This window comes from Bombus huntii, chromosome 1 (assembly GCF_024542735.1).
Source record: "Bombus huntii isolate Logan2020A chromosome 1, iyBomHunt1.1, whole genome shotgun sequence".
In the NCBI taxonomy this organism is placed as follows: Eukaryota; Metazoa; Arthropoda; class Insecta; order Hymenoptera; family Apidae; genus Bombus; species Bombus huntii.
This window is the reverse complement of record NC_066238.1, coordinates 1,254,957-1,277,703: the sequence shown is the minus strand read 5'-3', so window position 1 is coordinate 1,277,703 and position 22,747 is coordinate 1,254,957. Positions and strand designations below refer to the sequence as shown.

Sequence of the window (22,747 nt, the reverse complement as noted above, 5' to 3'; positions counted from 1 at the left end):
TCTCTTATTCATGTGGCAACGAGTTCCTTTGCGTTTTACGATAGCATCTTGGATCTTTGAATGTAAATTTTCGGTTTTATTAGTTCCTCTCTTTATGCATGCCAGGATCACGAGGGAAAGAAGGGAAAAATTTCATGTCGCCATTTAATGTCACTTGCAGTTTATTTATGATATACGAGACCATCCGTCTTTATAATACGCAAGTACAAGAGAAACATAATTTTGCTTTCTTTCATAGAAATAACAGTCTAATATCAAATACGTATCTTCGTCGCTATTTAAAAAGAAATATTTTTCAGGAATATCGATCGTTATAGAATTAGTATTATGCTGTTTATTATTCTTTTTTTTTTTTTTTTTTTGAAGAAACTGGATAGATTGTTCCAAGTATGTATTTGACATGTGCGTCAGGAAATCAAGAAAAATTAACTGTCTTCCACTGACCTTCATACAGAATGATAAAATTCGGTCTATGTATTTCGTTATGCGTAAAAAATAAAAATCTACTTTCAACGATGTTCAAGTTTAAAAAGTAATCAAAGTTGCAATTCCTAAAATGTAAATACATTTTCGCCGAATAATTTCATTCTATCGTAGATAAAATAACGAGAGATACAATTGCAGAAAATCGGTAACCATTACTTGTTTAGTAGAACTATGAAACTTTACGTTCAATTATCACACGATTGTACTTCTTGGGTAGCCCGCAGCTGCGTTTTCTCTCGTGTTTACGTTAGCATCGTCTACTACGATTTTACCAGTGGAAACTAACTTGATTCGCGAAGCTTTCGTGGCGCATTGGTTTCTACGAATTTCGGCCACGAGCCTTGTGTTTCAAACGACTTTCTGCAGCAATGCGGCGACCATTGAACAATACTGCGGCTATTAAAGCATGACTACTGTCCGAGTATAATGGTATCGCTGTAACCGGTGATTAAATCCGACAGTAATCGTTATTTCCGCGAATTAATCGATAATAAATACGAATTTATTTCTGAATATCGTAAAATTTCATCCTGGGACTATAATATTTTACTTCCACAATATATACGTTCAGTATACGTATATATTCAATTTCACGATCGTACTTTTATAGCTACTACGACGTTCCAAGCGTTAAAAAATTTAATCGCGAGTGTATTAAAAGAATTATTCATTGCTGGACTCCGCATAGTATGCAAATTATTATTTTGTATGAATATAATTAAAAAAATGGAAATCAAGTAGATGTTTTTATCTGTTGCAAAAAGTAGGTACTTTGGGTGCTTCGTACACTTTTGCATATTATGAACTTCCTGTGCATTTTTACATTTTTAATCTCTCATAAATGTACAAAAGTCCGTAGCCTGTTCATTACCATCTCGCCGCAACTTTGCAGTATACGATCTTCTATGCGATTCACGAGTTAGCCCCGTAATAATCCGATTTTCTATATCAATGGCATTTAATCGCTTCATCCGGCTAATTATCAAAATTAACCGGTAATAGCGTCAATTAAACAATCAATCACATATAAATGACAGCCATCCATTGCCAGTAAACGTATACGTCATCGATGAGATTGAAATTAGGAAAATTCAATTGAACGCCCTTACACGAACAAATCGGCGCTTTTTTTCTATCGTACGGAAATCTTGGAGCAAACCGAAAGCGGCCCGTATTCTTCGGTGCCTTCGTTTCTCGTTTCTCGCCAACTTTCCTGTCGAGATAATCGAATTCCGCGCATAACTCCAGCCAATTGCGTCGGGATTCCGCCCTTTCGACGGGGCGCGTGAAATTTTGTACCACGGGGTTCGACGGGGCGAGAAAGGCCAAAAGATACGAAAAAGGAATTTCCATTTAAGACGATCGTACGTGTTTTATGAGCTGCGAGGATCGGTTAATGTCATTCACTCGCACGGGATATTCAGATTTCCCTTTGCGATCCTTCGGATTTATTCTGCGAAGCATTCCAATCGCTCGCGAACGATCCAGGATGTCTCAAGGCGGAAATAAAGAACGAGGGGAACCCTCTTTGATCTGTTTTGTTGATACGCGAATTTGATCGGCAATTCTCTAACGACGATTTAAACGATTCAGCAGATCTCGAGACGGAAATAAAAACATCGACGCGAGAATTTGATGAAAAATTTTTCAACGACTCGAGCAATGGGTTTGTGAGACAGTTTACGGATACGAGAAACAAGAAATTGCTTGAGAATAGATTTTTAAAATAACCGTACAGAGTTTTGGTCTACGAAATTTAACGAAGCGCGTTTTGGTTTCAAACATCTTGAAGCCATTGAATTTCTTGAATGCATTGAAATTAATAGAGAGAATTTCGGAAGCTATAGAGCTTTTTAACGAACTACTGTCCATTTATAATCGTTCTTAGCGTACAACACTGAATGTGCGCGTGCGAGCAATTTTTAAACGAGTTACGTTAAAAGAAAATACGTTGAAATTGTAGACATTGTATTCGCATTTGTCGAGTTGTGCGATCAATTTATTAAAAATTAAAAAATAGTGTATCGTGCATTTTATTTCTTCACATTTCAATGTCTTTCCCATGTTTTATTTTTTTTTTTTTTTTTTTTTTGAGATAACCGATAATTGTTTCATTATGGTTTTATGTTTTCTGAAAAGTTTGAAGAAAATCGGTAGTTATCGAAAACTTGTTACAGCAGCTTGTTTATTGTAAGGATAACGCGTATATGGAGGTGTATGCTGGTGAAAAATGCGAGTATACATTTGGGAACAAGTCAATCGAGAGTAAACTGCGATGGAAAGAACTGGAGCAAATTGATCTGGAAGAACGCGGTCAAGGGTGTATCGCGAAAAAGAGAAGATATTTCTTGTTATATTTAACCTGTCGCTTTATCCGCGATATTTTATTAAATAACAAAATCATAAATATTTTATTATTCACATTTATTTTTTGAATAATTTCTAATCATATCTTCGTTTGAACGATCCTTTGTCTAACTTGGGGCTCTCTATTTACAGTTTACATACAATTTCGCCTCTCTAATTAACTGCTAATTCTTCGGCAATAGCAATTTAATTAATAATCTTGTCCCTTTATCTTCTCACCTTCATTTTCTTTCCAATTCGTTACTTGAGGTAAATTAAAAGATAAAGAGCGATTCGATGAACCGTACAGAATAAGCGAAGCCAAGAAACGACCGAAGCGAAAACCTCTCTCAACACAGTGTTTCAGACACCCGTATAGTAATATCGGTAGTATAACAACTTCAGAGTCAGACACGGCCGAAAACTTCTTCGGACGCGAAAATACATAAACTTTCAATACGAAACTTTTTCTCCTCGGAAAATTACACATACGTTCTCCTAATTAAACAAAAAGTACAATTGCCAGCTGTCTATAAAGTTTCACAAATGAGAGACATTCCACCTACGATTCTCAAATGGGAAAGTCATGGGAAAAACGCTTCGCGCGAGTTTTAGTTGGAACGAAGTTACTTTTCCTTTTTCTATACTTTCTCGACGTAACGTGATTAAAAAAAAGAAATACAATTACACAAGTCTATAGAGTTTGGCAAACAAAACAATTCCCGCAAGCAGCCGTAAAATCACAATTTCGTTCAACGGCTTTTGCCAGCGATCGAACATGGCCGTTCGTACCTGTGATTCCTCGAGCGATTCATTACTTAGCTTTTCGTCAAAAACGGCTACAAGTACCAGAGCCGCTTCCTGATCTCCTTCCAGCTGGAAAATCATGAAAGCTTCGCCATGGTCGATCGAAAGTACCTTCTACCGGTTTAAATGCTTCGCTTGCTCAACCTTTCATCGACGTTTCCATTCACCTCCTCTCACCTCTTTTCTTTCCGTTCCATACGGATCTCCCTTTCTGTTTTCATTTTCTACCTCTTTCCTTCTATATGTGTACATGTGTGTACGTGTGTGTTTGTGTGTCCGCGCGCGCGTCTTTTTCTTCCCTTTCTTTCTTCGATACACATCACTTTATCGTCGACTTTATCCCAGCCGGTTGTTGTAAAGAGAGTTTCCAACGTCGAAAGAAACGTCCACGGACGCTATGCTGATTATGCGAACCGTTGGAAAGAGCTGTGCCATAACACCGCGACGCAACGCTTTGCACCTGGTGTTCGTGCTGTTCCTACTTTCGAAATAATACTGCACCCTTTTTACAGTAGCTATCGATAGCAGATAGTGGAAAAAAGCGGACTTTTTTGTGTTTTTCCCAGATATTCCTTAAATACCGTTCTTTGTAACTCTTTTTATTTCTCGCAAGTCATTTTTATTTATTTTTTACAGCCTTTAGGTATGTTTCATTACCCGATAAAATTGCACTGAAGTATTTCATGACAACTGCTTTGACATTTCTCGAATATTCTTCGATACTATTATTAATTACAAAGTTAATCATTGATGTTTCGTCAATGCTTTCAATCAATGTGTTTTTGATGCACCTTTAACGGTTCTTAATACCCTTTTCATATGCACCATATTATTTTATATTACTCGTTTTAATATTTCATTGCGGTGTATTTTAAGTACCTTCTAGTATATTCTTTGGTAAAATTTCCCTCGTTATAGAAATTTATCTATGGTTAATTAAAATGGATAGGAGGGGTCAATGATTAATAATGGTGCGTGGTAAACGAAAATGGAGGAGATTGCTTCTGAAATAATTTACATTTCCTGTTATTATGCCATAATCTGGATAATTAGCGAACCTGCTGTCAGAGATATCTTTACGAGGCTCTCAGCTTTTAATCCTCTAAAATATTCAGTACACAGTGCGCCAGTATTTCAGAAACACTATGATACTATATTCAATTTGAACTAACAACTTCCATTTTGAATATTCTTACTGTAATATTATGACGTTGTACGAACAGCTATATCATCATTGTCTTTGTACAGGCGCAGAACTTTAATTAAAACTGTCCATTATTCTAGAAACTGTCATAAACGAGCCATCTTGATTATTATACACAAAGGGATGAGCGAGAGAAGAGAAAAATGAAGACACGATCAGCCAAATGTCATTATACCGAACGAATGATCACTTAAATCTTCGCGATCTACTCTTCGTTGTCGTTATAGTCTTCTACGACAAAAACGAAGAAAGGAAAAAAAGGGAAGGGCAGCCAGATAAAATAGACAATAGACAATGAATTCGAAAGATCCGAAATTTAAAAGCCCTTCGACAGAAACGTTAAAGACGTATTTCCGTCTAACTGAATGTAACAGGCACTTCCTTTTCTACAACTATCCTTCCCCCTTGCAACTCGTGTAGAACTCGTGAAATCGCTTTCACGTCGCGTCGCTTTACCAAGGACAGATTTCGTTCACTCTAAACAAAAGACACTCTAACAGGATCTATACGGACGCTGGTATCGATTATGTGCTCGAACCATGAACGATGCAGTAACGTAACTAGGAACGGAAACCCTGGCCAAAGTTCCGTCTTTCCGTTCAGCTTACCAGACTATCCTGCTATTACTGCGACAAAGTCAACGATGTCATCGGTACATATAGTAAAATTATCTATCGATTGTACCGTACCAAGAACCTGATTAATCCTCCTTCACTGACCAATTTTAGCCAACTTGGTGCATAAAAGTCATAGAGTCTAACGCACTGCTTATTTCCTCGTAATTCCCAGTTTTTTTTTTTTTTTTTTTTTAATATTCGACGAATTTTCAAAATGTTTCTCGATTGTTTTATGGATTAAACGATTGATATTAAAGATGTATTTTGTAGAACACATTGTTTCAAAATATTCTGTCTTTTAGATGATTTCCAATTGTTTCGAAAACTTGGCAACAAATGGCTCTAAGTAGCGTCGTTAATTTTCTACAATTGTCTTTTAACAATTCGTAATTTGTTATTCGATCCACTCTGAACATTTCTAAAGATTTTTCAACTTCAGTACCAAAAGATACACAAGATTTCATGAGTCATTTTTTCAATCAAAAGTGATCAAGCAAAAATTGATCACTTTGATTTCTTTCTCTGTGTGTGTCTCATTTACGATTAATTTCTACGTTTAGCTTTACGCTTGCTTGGTTCAAAGTAAAAATTCAACGCGTCTAAAATCCATCCACAATTCTCGTAAAATATCAATCCATAAGTCTGATACTGGAGCATTTTTAATTTTAACGAACCAGAAAAATGAAAATGGATACTTATTCGCCGGAAGCTTGCGAAACAAAATAGCCTGCCATAAATCTGGAAATAATTCCCTCAAAGAACGACACGTTCGCGTTTCAGCGGAACGACTTTCGTTGCCGCGTAATATTTGATCAGTTTAAACCTTGGCGTCCCCTGCTTTATTTATTATCCCTGGATACATGTTTACCGGTTTTAGCTGATCTCTCAACATTATTCATTTCCACCGTGCTTTGAAACAAAATCAACGCGACTAAAATGAATCGTCGACGGTGCCGCGAACATTTTTACAGCGTTAATTTCACAATTCGGAGCGTTAAATCATGGCGTCACCCATATTTCCATGTCACAAAATCGATTTTTGCTATACGCATGTAAGAAGTATCGTTCTGTGTACAGTTCAGGTGTCGAATTCATGATAGTGGAAGTAACTTTTCCGTTTCTGTAGAGTGAATAAAAATATCTAGTAGACTTGATACGTGTAATTTAGTAAATACGTAAATAATTGAGGAATATTTAGCAGTAGGAGTGGTGCAAATAGCCAACTGATACCGAATTTCCCATAGAAGTTTCATAGAAATTTCGTTTTTGTATTCAGAGATATTTCCTTCGTTTTCCGTCATATACGTGTATTTTTCTTTTTTGACTTTTCAGATACAAGTTTCAGTTAACAAATAGTTAATAGTTCCATGCAGGCTACTTCGATATTTCCGATGTTAAATAATACGAAAGGATATTCGGTTGGAGATAACAGGATAAAAATTGAAAAAAATATCAGCGGATCTATGTGAGTAGAGACGAATCAACGTATTGCCAATACAACATTCTTAATCTCTTTTCCATTTACAATCGTTAAGACGTGAATTTTCTGGAAACTCTGACCGATACTGTACGAGAAAGGATTTCAAGGTAACGAGTAACCAGATGATCTATCTAATAAATTCTCTCCCTAGATATGTAAATAACTGTGTTTTACGAACAGAATATTAACATTAAAAACATGAAATACAATATGGTTCCTATTAACTATGAATATTTTTATTATTGAGATGTTAAAACATTTAAAAGTGAAATGCAAATGCAGTAAGACCCTCTATAACGCGTGTGGCACACGTTATCCGTGTTATACGGATTTCGCGTTGTACGATTCCAAGGACGCTGAAAACCATAACTAAATAAATATATAGTCTTTTTTTTAATATGGCAATATTATACACGTTCCACGATAACAACTGTTGCACCACACGAACTGTAAACATACCCTCCTTTTCGCGTAAGAGTTAACGCAAAACTGTGCTCCGGGTCAATTCAAAGACGCGCGTATTTTCATATCAGAAATGAGTCATTTCCATCAACTGCTTAATAGCGTTATAGGGGAGCAGTGACGCAATTTTCAGTCGGCGTTATAGGGGTGGCGTGTTATAGGGGATCCGACTGTAATATAATAATAATTTTATCCCAGGATTGTCATCGAATACGACTCGATTTCCACAACTCCCTACTTTTCCACCAACTACATGACACGTTTCCCTTTCTGAATCGCATCCAAGTCTTAAAGATCTCACACGCACAGCATACATTCTCGTCACGTGAATCAAATCTCCGCGCGACGCTATGCATACCAAACCGCTACGTGCATTCTCCGAATCTCTTCTCATTCGCTAACGATATTCCAGCATAAACATTCGTTCAATTTTTCGACCAATCGTCGTCCACGCGAATTCTCACTTCAATACTGTTCGTCGAAAATCACGGATCTGAAAAAGTCCATTGTTGAAAGGATAAATTGACGAATGGGCGTTCCGGGAAATGTTTCGTGGAAGAGTGGCAAGTCTATCGAGAAAGGGGTGAAAATTCACGACAGGGGTGAACAACACGCATTTTACGATCACCAGAAAAGGTAATAAAGTGGCTGATATGTTTGTACAGGCGGAAAAATATGGTATTAACGCGTGAAACTGCAACGATCTTGGAAATTTACAGCCGCGTGAAATAATAAACCGTCCCGCTACTAATGGAAGGGCGCAGAATTAAAATTTTAATGGACAAGGGAATTACGTCGCGTTGCTTGTCGAAACAACGTTTTCATTAAATTGGAAATCGTTCCGAATGCATAGATTATCGGTCAAGCGCTCGTCCAATTACACTAATCCATGAATTTCTTAGTAATTTTCTCCTCGATTTGGAATTAACGCTGCGGATATCCAGATAAATGTCCTGTTTATATCCTGCTGGATTCGAACGTTGAGAGATTTTTTTATGCCATGCTAAAATATTTAACTCTGTTCCATTTTTAACCCTTTGTCTTATGATGTTTTAACGGAGCATTCATTGCTGTAACACCGTGTCAAGTAAAAAACGTCGAAATATCGTGCGTAATCTGCATTCAGTTCGAACCGAAAAATTGAAGATAAAATTTGAGCTGCAACTAAATTTTCTTGCAAATATAATGCATATTTTTCCAAATCAGGTTCTAATCAATGACACGCGCGTGTCTCGGTATTATAATGCAAGAGGTTCTTTTATATTTATCGTCTAAGGCAGTTGCAAACTTTCGGCATGCGTTGCACGTGTATATATTACAAAATTCATTGCCGAATAGTCAATATAAAATTTGGAATTAGCATTCGTATTAAATAACATCCAGAAATTTATATAAAAGAAAATGGAAACGTTCGATTTTAATTTACTTCGCACTTTATTCATTACGATTTATTTTATATGAAACGTCGCTCGTTTCGTTTTTTTAAATATTACCAAGAAACCTTTCAAGCGAAAAGCGAGACATTTTTCTATTTCTCACTTGCAATTGGCGGAGATTGAAGGAGATTTGCGGGCCTCAAACCAGCGACCAGAAAACCAGCCACTAGAAGAAGAAGAGTAAAAAGTGGAAATCTAGACGTGAACAAGATCGACAGTGTCGAAAGAGGTAGGAAGCAGTGTAGAACAAGCGAGACGAAACTGTGAAGCAAAAAAGATACAAGATGATCGACGCGTGGAATCAGAGGAAGTGGAAGACGTAGAGAAAGAAAAAGCAACAGGAAGTACACTCCTTTGGTAACAGAAGAAATATTACGTTTGTTTTATTTTCCAGCCAGCAAAAATATATGTGATACTTCGGCTTCAAACTATACGATCCCTGTGTTCATAATTGAAGTGAGACTAATAAAACAAAATTTATGCATGACGGCTGTTGGAATTAAATGGCCCCTTTAATGCGGCTATAAATCCGTGTCACTAGAACATTATGGAATTTCAATTTGACAGTTTTTAGCCTGAAGTCGAATAAATACGTTCGAATGATCCAATTAGAACTACGATTGAATTTTATATTCGTGCGAGCTTCTAAAGTGGAGAAAATCCATAAAACGTATCTCTCTGGTTTTTACAAAAATAAACGTTTCAAATTGGCCGAATGAAATATCCTTCTTTTCAGAGTTTCAGTTACTATTACATCAATCAACCGGTTATCAAAAGCAATTTGTCAACGTTTAAATAGATCTTCAGAGTACAACACGAATGAATAAACGTCTGAAATGAACACGTGTTCTCATTTTTATTTCTTTCATATAATCGTTGATATCGCCAACTTTTCTCGTATTTCCTTCTACTCTTCTACTTTTTTTTTTTTTTTTTTTTTTAGGAATACCACCTTTTCTATGTCTGGAAACTTAGCCGAGTAAGACTGCCGGGATCCAATGACCTAAATGAAGGGGGCGTTGCGATAAATCGACCGCAAGATATCCGGAGTCAAGGTACAAGCTACCGAAACGCGTTCATTTTGCCGTAGGACTGCTTTTCGAACAGTCCCTCGAATTAATGGCCATGACGAATGATACAAGTTTGCGGATTTCCCGCGAAAAAGCTGTGCAGCCTCGCCAACTGGGACTCGTAATTATGGCTGGGACGTACGTAGGACCGACTTAACGACTGTTTTCTCGGTGAAATAACACGTATGCAAAAAGGAAGAAGCAAACGATGAAAGCATTCGAGAAATTTTCCCACTCGATTTCGATGCGAAGTTTCGTTGCGATAAAAAGCTTCGTGATAAGAAATGTGATGAAATCGCGATAATACGGACGATAATATCTTTGCTATATTTATTATATAACCGTTATTAATCTGTCCTCGAATTATTAACCGAGTCACGTCCTTTCAGATTTCGATGAAACGAAGGAGAGAATGTATTAAAAGTTCACATTTTATGTAAACCAGGCTTTGAAAGTTATTAAAAAGTAGGTGTTTTCGCGCCAAAAAGGACACAAATACGTGGACTATATTTTTATGAAAATAATGAAACCGAGGCAGAAAGCTTTTTTTATCGAATCGTTGCCTGAGTTGAATTGAAACGTCGAAAGTAAACTGATTATTATTTCTATCGTTTATTAAGTTTCGTTAATTAGTTTAGCAGGAAGAATACTGTTTTATATAGGAATCACGATCCAAACGAAGCCAAGTCAAACCTTATAACGATTCTTTAATAGACTGAAGAACTTTTTAATTGACCCGAGTTAAGATAAGGTAGGTTCGTAACAGTTTCGCGAGGTGGCAAAGTATAACAGTTCTAGGTACTGTAAATTATTTTTGCTTGAACCCTGCAATCAGCGAAATCAAGAGCAAAGAGCTAGGTACCACCAGTAACGGTTTCCCTTTTCTACCTTCTCTTTCTTTCCTTCTTTCCTTCCTTCTCTCCTTCCTTCCTCTCTTTTTGGCTACAGCGCTAAAGAAACGTCAATGCCTTAACGTAAATAGCTGCCGTATTGTTTACAAACGTACTTCAACACTCCATTCACAGAGATTTTTATTCGCAAATTTTTATTCCAAATATTTATATACGAAAAGTACCGTTGAACAAATACCATTCTATTTTCGCTTTGTTGGGAAATACAAAAAGAAAGAACATAACTTGGATGAGTCTGGTTCTCAGACACAGAACTACATACGCTACGTAGATAACGCACCGTTTAATAGAATCTTCAAAAAATGCTTGAAATTGAATGAGTTACAATGCGTCAAAAATCACAAACAGCATGAAATAAAAATTGGAAATATTCGAAATAATATCATTTACTTCGAACGTGTGTTATACAACGAACGAAATAAAACGTGCAAATAAGCAGAAAGTAATATTTCAGAAATTTATATATCTGTAAACTACTGAAGCGTTGCAAATAGGAAACGTTCGTATCGGGGTCCCATTCAAGCCGATGTATCGTCGTCGCGAATGGAAGGGTGAAATTCCGCGGTAAAAGCTGCAGCGTGTATTTTATTGCAAGAAAAATTGCGATCCCATTTTTGTCCTCGGCTAGAAGACGCTTTTAGGTGGATCGCGTAAAAACAGCGTGAATGGAACAGCAGCGGAACGAGGGTGAAGTACGACTACTGGTAAAACTCAAAGTTTACCCCTTCCAGCAACAATAGGACAATGAGCTTTTCTTCCATCTTTGCTGTCTTTATTAAAATCTGCAAGTACAGTTTACCGTATGCCAGCCATTCCATCCTCTCCGTGTCGGCAATTAAATCCGGGCTGCGTCGTGTTTTTTTTTTTTTTTTTTTTTTTTTACAAATCGAAATCCTCGATGTTCGTTAATATTCCGATTTTTGTTCGAAATATATCCGTAGCTTGTTTTTCTACCATTTTCGTGTTACTACCGCTAAAAGAATATCGTGGAAAGAATTTTTTAGGGATTTCAGAGTGCGGAAGCTTATTTCGAGAGTAAATATTCGGAATATTTTCGTCAGAAATATGAAAAATTCGTACTGTTCTCCATATCATTGCTCCTTTCCTCCCTGTTGAGTGTTTACACTAAAAAGTTTGGAATGTCCGTAATATCATCGGAACGAATCGTACGCTAGAAAAATATTTTCCACGGCCTTTAGAACGAATAATCTCCGTTAAGAAGAATTAATTCGCTCGTAGTTTCTTCTACCAGGAGTCAGTAAAGAAACGCGTTGCGTTTATAATAACATTACGCGAAGCAACGAATGAAAGAAAGAACGGAAGACGATAGGAAGTCGCTGTTTCAAACAAGAGAAAAAAAGGCGACTTTCTTCTCGTGGAACTCACTTTGGAAGCACCGGATAATATCGGTTCGATTAAGAACAATTATACATTCATTGTTCGCCTTGGTCGTTGCTTATCGAACGTTTAATTAAACAAGGATCGCCCGCAAACGCGACGCCTCTCTATTTAGTTTCGAACAGGAAACTGTTCGAAGTTTCAAACTGTAACGTACGTAGGGAGATTCCGCAAATGTATCGGCAATTAGAGCGACTACTTCTGCGACATTTGTAGTTTAGCTGCATTGCAACTGTTGGTTATGGTTGGCGAAATCTTCAAGACGCCACCGAATTTTATTCCAGAAATTCTGCATTATGATTTATATTGATTCAAGAAAATCTCAACTGCAATTTATATTCATAAGAATATCGAGTGTCGATGGAACCATAAATTGGTGAAAACTAGCGAAAAGTAGTTTAACATCTGGTAACATACACGTGGAAGTAAGTTTTCTACAAACATCGTAACTGACGCATCGCTGTTCCAGCAAGAATCACACGTAAAAGTATACTTTTATTGGAGAACTATCGGCTAAGTCGCGTCACGTATTAAAGTAGAACTTTCGTAGTATCCAACCATGCTGTTTATTTCTTCGTACAGCCTGAAAATCTATGAGCCTGTTTAAAACATGAAATACGCATCAACTTCCATGCCAATATGACATTTGGCCAAGAAATATCCACAGCGGTGTCCATATAACAGAACGAGTGCCGATCATAGCGTATTTATTCTATTTATCTGACAAAGTGACAACTTTAAAGATCTCGCCAATGCTCTTGCTAATTGTCTGATTTTCTTTTTTCTCCCGTTCTCGTTCAGTCCTCCGACTATTTCTCGCGTCGTTTGCGATAAAAATAATTTAATTTAGCTACTTCTTCAAGTTCTTACGCGGTATTCGATTACAAAGATTCGATCAATTTCCATTGCATTAAAATTAGAGATTAATGACATTACATGGGGGATGTTTATGCAACTTTGATAAACACGACTAAAGAAACGGGACGCAAGATATGCTTCACATAAATATTAAATACTACGAATATAATACTATATTATTACATATTTCTACATATCATACTTACTTTTTGCATCATTAAATTTCCCAAATAAATACAAAATCCGCAGTCCATCGATAATCATTAAAATTCTTTTTAATTAAAGCGAGAAACCTGATATTCGAAAACTAAAGCGATCTGACATAGTTAACACATTTTCTACTGACTGACACGTATATAATGTTCAATTCTAGGATAATTCAGGGATCGATTCTGAAAATTTGAAAATCGAGTTTATTGTAACAATACTTAAATAAAATACAGAGGTAAATAACGATTAACGATAATTAATAACAATAAATAATAATAAGAAATAAATAAATCGAGAATCGATTTTCCACGTCCTAAACTACCACTCTTCCTCTGTCGATCTTCAATACTCTAAATAATAATTTCTCACTTATGATCGTGTCTATTTCTAATGCTCGAAATCCTTCTTCTTCTCTAATTGTCTGTCTGTGAAATGACTGTTTGGCAAATCAGTCGTCCGTAACAACAAATAAGGCCACACTGCCCGTTAAACAGAGAAAGTCCCTTTGTTTATCCGCGTTTGAACTCTTAGAGAGTTTACACGTATGTTGCGTCGATTCCATTATGTCCCTCGACGTCATATTTAAAAATTCATGCACTTGAAAGAAATCTAAAAAGAGGAATTACGCAATAAGTAGTATCTACAGATAAATGCTATTAGTCTAAATAAAGATCTTTTCTACAAAAAGAGTATAAACGAAGAGTGGACATTTTGTTAGCTGGCTGCGAGCACGTTAAGTGGTTAACGGTGGTTGAGCGGTGACTCGATTTGCATTTTTCCAGCGGTGGAAAATGCGACGTGGCGGAAGCGGGGCTGAACTATTGGCCCAGCCACGATACCAGAAATGCTGCAGCTCGAAATAAAGGTAACCTTGGCCTCTTGGCTCGATTCGACGACGAGATAACCGCGTACTGTCGCAACTGTCGATATACAAGTGTCGAGATACACGGCTTGGACCAGTAGCTGCATCAGGATCGCTACGACACGTATTTCTAGCCAGATATCCGACCAGATTATATCGAATCCCGTTGTCGCATAAACGACGCGTCGGATTAAAGGAGCCCGATACGATATTAACGCGGCTTCGCGCCCCTGAGAAAACAACCGCTAATGAAGGCTACTAAACGTCGCTTTTCGTGTTAAGTGCTTTGCTTCTCGTAACTTCAATAGTTAATAGAAACACCCTTTGCCTTGCATTACGTCTTTTGTTGAATAATATAGCTGTTTGTATGCACCTCGACAACTTGGATCAGTGAAACATTTATCTTCTTACCGTCTGAATAATACACGCTTTCTCTTGGTAAATTTGTTCCTTTGACAGGGAAACAGCTAGTTTGCTCGGATTTATTAACTAGAATGCGATAAGTGATAGTCTGGCAAGTGTTCGTAGAGTTCCTGGATGAGTTTATAAAATTATAGAATTTATGAGAATGTATAAAGTAGCAGAAACGCGGTAGTCGTGATAATATTTAGCGAATAAAACAAGTTTTTAAATTCTTTTTTTTTTTTTAATAGACTTCGTCATAGGTATCTAGGCTTTGTAACGATGAAACGTTTAAAATCAGCGTCTTTTTCATCGAAGACAAGGATGAAAGAAAACAGGACAATTTTACATTTTATCACGATGCGTCCCATTTAAGTATTCGTTTCCAAGATATTACATTTAACACAATCTGTAACATGTAGAATTTTGGTCAAGCGAAGAAATTGCTCGCATATTTGAAATTTCAAAAGAGCCAAACGATTTTACGGAAATTGGACGCGGTCTGAAAGTTGAGTCCTCGGAAGACGGACACCAAACAATCGAAGGTTCGTTAGCGTCGGAAGTTTCATCGAAAGAAAGTTATGAACACGCTATTGGAAGTCTGCATCTTATCTCGAGCGGACAATTTGGAGAACTTCTTTCTTTTTTCCGCGGAAGGTGATGAAAAAAGCTTGAAGAAGAACGAAAAAGTTAAATTTAATAACAGCCTCTATATATGTACGTATTTCGTAAAATATTCGAACGTTATGAAGTATAAAATATTCATAGCTGTAAAATAGGATTTTCAAAGCTCGAACGTGTACACCACTTTCCTAAAAATTGTTACGCTATAGCCTTTAATCAATGATCTCAAATTTCACAAAAGAAGCCTCGTTATTGCTTCGTCGAGGAATTTCGCAGGGTCGATTTCCCCGGTGCAAATGTTTTAACAAGTGCGGTGAGCAACAGAGGCGACGAGGCAGAAATCGTTCGATGGAAATAACGAAGTTCATCCGAGCTCTAAAGGTGGAAAATAAGAGAGGGAAAAAGGAGGGACGAGTCAGTCAGGTTGGCCGAAAGTTTACGAGGCGACATCGAGAAGTTGAAATCGGTTGACAGGTAACTCGGTCGATGATGTTACTGGCACTTCTTCAGATAAGAACGAACTGCTCTGATTAAGCGTCTCTCCTCGCGCCCGGCTCCACCGTTCTCAGTTGAATAATCCCTCAGAATCAGCCGCCTTATCTTCGCCCCGATGAAAGAATCGGTGCACCAGTGGTGAGAATGCGAAAGAGAATTGGCCTTCGAATCGATTGCTCGCGATAACCTCGTCTGGTTTCGAGTAATCTGCACCACGAAATTGAAAACTCGAGCGGACTCGGTGTTGATATCGCCGGTTTGAAGAATTTTCCGGTTTTGACGAGTATTTGCCAATCGGAAAGCTGTAACTTGTAGGTGAATACGTAGTCCTGTGTGACACAAAATTAATACGAGACATTAGTAGTAAGTTTTTCGCAATTATCTCGGAATTTAAGAAAAGAAAATAGTCGATTTGCTAATTGGAATTGTACTTTGCAAATAAGTACGTGGCCTGTTGTAATATAAAAGTAATGAACAAAACTAGTAATAACATTTTCGTAGTCATCTCCTAGATAGGATATGTGTAAAAAAAGAAACAGAAAGACGATCGGTATCGCGTATGATTAAAAAATGATAATTTAATAGACGTTCTTGTTGGGGAATTTTTTAAATTAACAAATATCAAGATAAATTGTAGAAATTGCAGTATTGAGACTCTATATAAATCGTCGTTGCAAACGATTCCAAGATGTAGTTCCTGAATCAAAATTTTATGAAAACGTTATTTATCAAAGATATGAAATCCTTAAATAAGATTGTACGATGTATGGTATTAATGTAATGAACGTAGATTACGTTTCTCGAAGACGTAAGATATATCAAGGTACCTTTGATACAGTCATCGATTCCTTTTCTACAAAATTCTATCCGTTCTAGAATCCATATCGCGACTCTTTTATACTTTATTTCTCTCGTGCATCTACCAAAATATATCTATTCACAGATCAAAAGTATTTTTTATTACATAAATTTCACCGTGTACAGTTACACAACGCTCACAGTGATTTTGCGCTATATTCGTGGTTTTTCCCGCATCTACCTTTGGTTTTTTACATATTTTTCTAATTTAATTCCCTAAATTCATCATTCAATTATCTTCCCAAGACACGGAACAAGCTACGTATTACAATTTTGTCGTAAAACACAATTTTACAACAAAAAAAAGACATACTTTGTCAGGGGTTTGCAATTCTTTATCCGTTATCACCTCATCTTCGTCGTATTTGCACGAGACACGTAGCAGCAACAAAACGAGTTTCTAACGAGGAAACGTCCTTTGTTTCGTCGACCCGGCGCGAAGTTGCAAAAGGAAGCCTCATTAATGAATATAAAATTAAATATGCCAGGGCGAAATAACGGCGTACGAAAGAGAAAGGAAAGAGCCAGCTTTTTCGGCAATTTCGAGCGAATCGAAGGTGACGACCGGATCGAGGAAGATTCTGGCGATTCGCCAATGTTGTACATCCATTTGTGGCATTGCACCACGATTTTCACCTACCTTGAAGAGCTTTGTCGATTTTAGTCTCGGTTTTTTATCGCTCAATTGAGAACTACGTATAACGTCTCGAACAGGATCTCGGTGAACGACCTCGAAGGCGATACTAACTTCACGGTCTCGTTTCGTTTAAAGCAAATGAAACAAAGGGAAGCGAAGGGAAAAGTTACCGGGAGTCAAGAAGGAGCCGTTCGTGTTTAAATTGAGCGAGAAAGGAAAAATAAAAAAAAAGCCAGATGTACTTTTAGCGACGAAACGTTGATTTTATGAAGAGTCTATCTAAAACGAGAAGAGAAACATTTTGAGCTGAATAAAACTTTGAATGTAAGGATAATACGTTCTTCCTAAAGAACCGCCCGGAGTAAAATATTTCGGCTCGTGAAAATGAACCATCGAAAGCCGTTAATTAGAAAGCATATTATCGTCGAAGTATTTTAATATTAGCCGTGATACAAGGATCACGTAATTCCGCGTAAATGTTATTACTCTCTTTAAGTTTTCAAATTAAAAGTTCGCAACTTGGACTTCAGATATGCGCTTTACCTCTAACACGAATTCGTGCAATTACGTTGGAAAGTACACGCGGCTCTACTAAAGTATAAATTACGCTCTGCTATCGATATATCCTCGCAAAGTATACGTTCTTCCATAAAATAACCATCGTCGATAGAATATATTCATCGGTGCTTGTCGTTTATTTTAAGAGGAAAAGAAAAAGCAATAACCAACGCTATCTGCAGTTTAGTTGAAACAAAGCAACGAACAATGCCCGTTACGGCTTGTCATTTATTTAAAAAGCAACGGTATATGCGCTACTTGTCAATTATTCGAGAAAAGGGACAATAAATGACACTGCGTATCGTTTGTTAAAGATGAGACTAGGTTTTTTTTCCAAGACGTCACAATATACATATGCGCTATCTTTTGTCGTTCCCAATAGAAGTCTAACAGGCAATATCGTTCACTTCCATTACTAACCCACCCTTTCTTTCCACGCTTCTGTCATTCTTTTGTCGTTCTCGCGGCACCCACTTTCTGTTCCCTTCCCCCTCCCCCTGCCATTCTCTTTGATTCGTTCTTTTAACCGTACAAAACAGTAACGAATTCATTGGACAGGTGGAATTACTGTCTGAAGGGTGGCGAAGCGTGTCGTTGTTTTCCGATTCGTTGCGATTTCCGATTTCCGTCAACGTCCTCTGTTGCGCCTCTCTCCCTCTCTCTCTCTCTCTCTCTCTTTCTTTCTCTCTCCCTCTTCCGTACACGCCGGTTTGTGTTGACCAGATGCGCAGGATAGCGTGGTATTGCTTTCGTCCCTCGTGTCTTCGGCAACGGCCAATCGGTTTTGTCATAACCATGGAAACTTTCTACTGCTATCACGATTCACCTCCGTAAGGAAGATTTCCAAATTTTACGTCTCAATTGCCGAAGTTTTCGGGCTACTTGGTACGTGATATATCTTGGACGATGCGACGTGTTCGTTGAAATTGTAAGTTTGATTGCTTGAAGCAGCGGAGTAGAGAAATACGATGAAAAATGATGAATAGACTGAGGATTTTTGTGCATGTTCGTATCTCTATGAATGTTGCAACTTCGAGATTTGTTTAACTTGGGTGTTTTATACATTTTTGTGTAATGCGTATACGTATACCTGTAAACTTTGTCCATTTGTAAACACCGAAACTACCAAAATGGTCAAAATAACTATAATTCCTCGTAGTAATTTTATAGATTACAACGGTGCATTTTTATGAAGCTTTTCTTTCATTTCAGTGAAACTTTTTGGCGAAGTATTTACATATTATTTTATATAATATATTCTATATAATATATGATATCCTGTTTTTTTCTTTGCAATATATTTTTCCATGTAGTTTCTATTGTAGTTTCTATTCTGTAATAATTTACATATTATTTTATATAATATATTCTATTATATAATATATAATATCCTGTGTTTTTCTTTGCAATATATTTTTCCATGTAGTTTCTATTCTGGTTAGGGTTAGAGTTAGGTGAAGCCTATTAGATTTCAAATTTACTTTAGTCATTGATAATTCGAATAATCAATGCGCAAGCATCTATCTAATAATAACTGCGAGCAAGTTATACAGAAAATTGTAATTCAAAAGTTATTTCTTTACTTTCTACGAATGACAAATAAACGTGATATTCGATGTTGACTAATGAATAGAAAAGGACATGGATTTTTTGTCAAAGGTATATTTTACCAATAGGAGATGAGCAGTAGAGGTAAAAATGTATCGAAGGTAACTGAAATTCTTTCATATAGTATAAGCAACGACAAACGCGTTGCTTTTATTGTCGAGCAGCATGCGTTCTTTGCATCTGATGCTTCTCGTATTTTCTACACTGAAATATCGAAATTCTGCCCCGCGCACGGAATAATATTTTTCTCGCGTATTTTTTAAATCCTTGCAAAAAAAATAGAAAATATCTACAGATCCGAAAAAGGTTCTAATAAATTTGGCACAGCTCTTGACGAACGTCAACGTATTCCAAATTTATCATTATGAATCTCTTCGTATTCAGGTACAAACGTTTATTTGATATCTTACTGTTTCAATAAAATATATCGCACATTTCTATCGTTACAATTAAACATCGATTCATACGCAGAAAAGATAACAGAATTTTTATGAGTATAACGTAATCTACGTATATTTAACATTATTTATACCTCCGCATGCGCGGATCTTACTTCTATTCCACTTTCGTGAAATGACTTTTATCCTGATTCCTCGAACCAGATATCTCACGTTCTAATAAAAAGACGTACGAGAGATACCTCGTTCGAGGCGAGAAAAAGACTTAAGGACCTAACCTTTCCCGTCTTCCGGAAATGCCATAAACATACTATACTATGTACTAATACTATATGCTATCTACACCGTATTTCGTTTCCATGGACTTTTGTAATTTTACCGTACTGTATATAATTTTAATTTTATTCTAATATCGAAACTGAGTATTTAATATCCTAATTTGATCATTGTCCCGAGAATACTATGACAAAAATCCCTACATATGACGAAGAAAATACCAACCATCTTTAGAGCTATAACAATATTTTTGCCGAAGGCCGTAAGTTTTCCGCTTGAAACACGCGATATTTTCAATCTTATCGTTCGCTATCTTCGAACAAACTGTCCAATGTATCTAATGGATATCGTAAAAAATTCCGTCGAAATAGTACGGAGAAAGCGAACGATTTTAAAGGGCCGATGGTATCAAATCGTCCGGCTGTATTTCACCTACGAATATCGTGGAAATCCCGTTGGCTTTGCAAAGCTTAGGACTCTCTTAACGTCGAAAGGTACCGTCTGCAGATGCAATTGCACGGAATCGCAAGCCGCGACTCCTGCTGCCGCGCCGTCGGGAACATCTCTTCAGGAACTACTTATCACGATCGTGATTCTCAACTTGCTTCGTAGATCCTAGTTTGAAGTAAGAATAACGCACTACGTTGTCAGACAGGGAATCCATGATCACCCACAAGCCATGGATACACAAGGGAGATATAGCAACCGAGAGTTAGACAAGTAAAACACGATCATTCTTGCTCAGACACCGTTGCAGGCTTTGTTTGAACACGCACAAGTAGAACAGGGTCGTTTCTATCTGAACAAACAGAATGGTGTTTAACATTGGAATTATGAAATTCAAAACGATCCGGATTTTTTATCTTTCCATAGCCTTTACTCTCTGGATCTTTCGTTCTTGCAAAATCATGAATTTATTATCATTGGATTACTTTAATTGGAATCGTTTATACAAAGTATACTTAGATACGGGTTAGTGGCTTAAAATACGATCTTGGTATAGTGTATTTCGTGTACACCGCTTTTCAATAGATCACACGTGTAATATTCGCAAGGGAATTCTGGTATTTTCGAATGCGTGCTAGACAAGTTCACTCGTATATTCTCCGGTGGATTAATTAAACTTTGGGTATAATGCGTTGAATTCTCGACAAGTTTATAATCCTCAAATGAAAAAAGTTTGGGCTCTATAGGACCGATCGATGTACGAGCGTGATTGAGCCTTCTTTCGAAAAACGTCGATCAAGTTTTCGAAAAGAAACTTATATTTTATCGAATTGAATATTCTAATTTAATTGAATATTACACTTATTATTATTCAAAATTGTCTTTCATCCAGAAGTTCACTTACTTCCACCGCGTGAAATCTTCATTCCTTAAAATTTAATTTACCGAAAAACATTATGCTAAAGGTGCATGGTTATGCACGGATTACGTTGATGTTCCAAATTTTCAAAAATTCTTTGACTGCTTGTTTATTCTTATTTATTTATATATATTATTCATTCCGCTGCAGAAAATGCACGTAAAATCCACTCTTCTATAGAATACAAAGCCAAAGATACACCACCTGACAGACTACATTCATCTTCTGAATTTCCAAAAATTTTCCTGCCACCTATCTAGTAGAATCTTACTCCCGTTGTATGAATTGTATGAATTTGATACATCGTATCCCAAGACTTACTATTCGTATAAAATACAATACCAAAGGTATCAAAATCATACTACTTCCTCATCCTTAAGTCACAGATACTTATTTGATAATATTAATTGGCAAAAAAAAGCGATCTAACTAACTAATTTCAACCTTCGTGACAATCGTCCAGCACGGAATTGCATCCGAATCGACCATGCTCCGTAACGATTCATCGGAAAATCGTATCACGTAGGACCTATGTAATCCAGTATCTATTACAGAGAAACGCGGTGCAGCGTATTAATGTTAATCTCGCGTCGCAACTGAGAGCTGTGTCGGACCGAGCGTTCTCTGCCATCTGTAAAATACGTTGTTCGTGTACGCGTTGTGTTTGCACACTGCGAACCGTATGTAACCATGTAAGATCGCGGACAGTGTGTAGGATTGCCCGTGTCTACCATCAGCGTATCTGCCATAAGCATCCTGCATCTAGATCCTCGTTTCACGTGAATCTAGCCGCGTCAAGCTATGGTTAGAAACTGATATTCTGATATTCACGCACGCAGATCCATATACATGCTCGACTTATTTACTACATTTATAGGAAATTCAAAAGTGCAAAATTGCACATGACGCAGATAATATGAAAAAATATATAAAATATCCAAGGTATCGCGATTTTTATAATAATTGTTAAGTGAAACAATCTTCTACCCAAGTCCTATTTTTTTATCATGACATCACAAAACTGTGAGTTCGCATAAAAATCCGCGGTCTATCCGTTACTTTGACGAACTCGATTCGTTGGACCTTGCCTGTCGATTCGCCGGAATATGCATCCAACGTAACCATAAGTTCGCGTGAACGCACGAATATCGTAAGATTGCACCCGTCGAAATGCAACTGCACGCTGTTTTATTCCGTTGACGCGTGTCGCAAAGGGACGAGAGACGATGGAGATCGCACGGCTGGCCGAAATTTGCATGCATGAATGTTTGAGCAAAGTGGGAACTTGCCGTGCTCGTGGAAAGGCAGTGAAACGGAAAATTGAGCGAGAACGGTGATAATCGGACGAGTTGTTGAGCGAAAACGGCCGGCCAGGAAA

At 37.2% G+C, this 22,747-nt stretch overlaps 1 protein-coding gene across 11 annotated transcripts in view; it reads right to left on the bottom strand.

Annotated features, from left to right (window-relative positions):
* The window catches only part of LOC126871575 (glutamate receptor ionotropic, NMDA 2B), a 320,578-nt gene that overhangs the window by 231,811 nt on the left and 66,020 nt on the right, over positions 1–22,747 (bottom strand). The gene's annotated exons all lie outside the window — the stretch shown is intronic.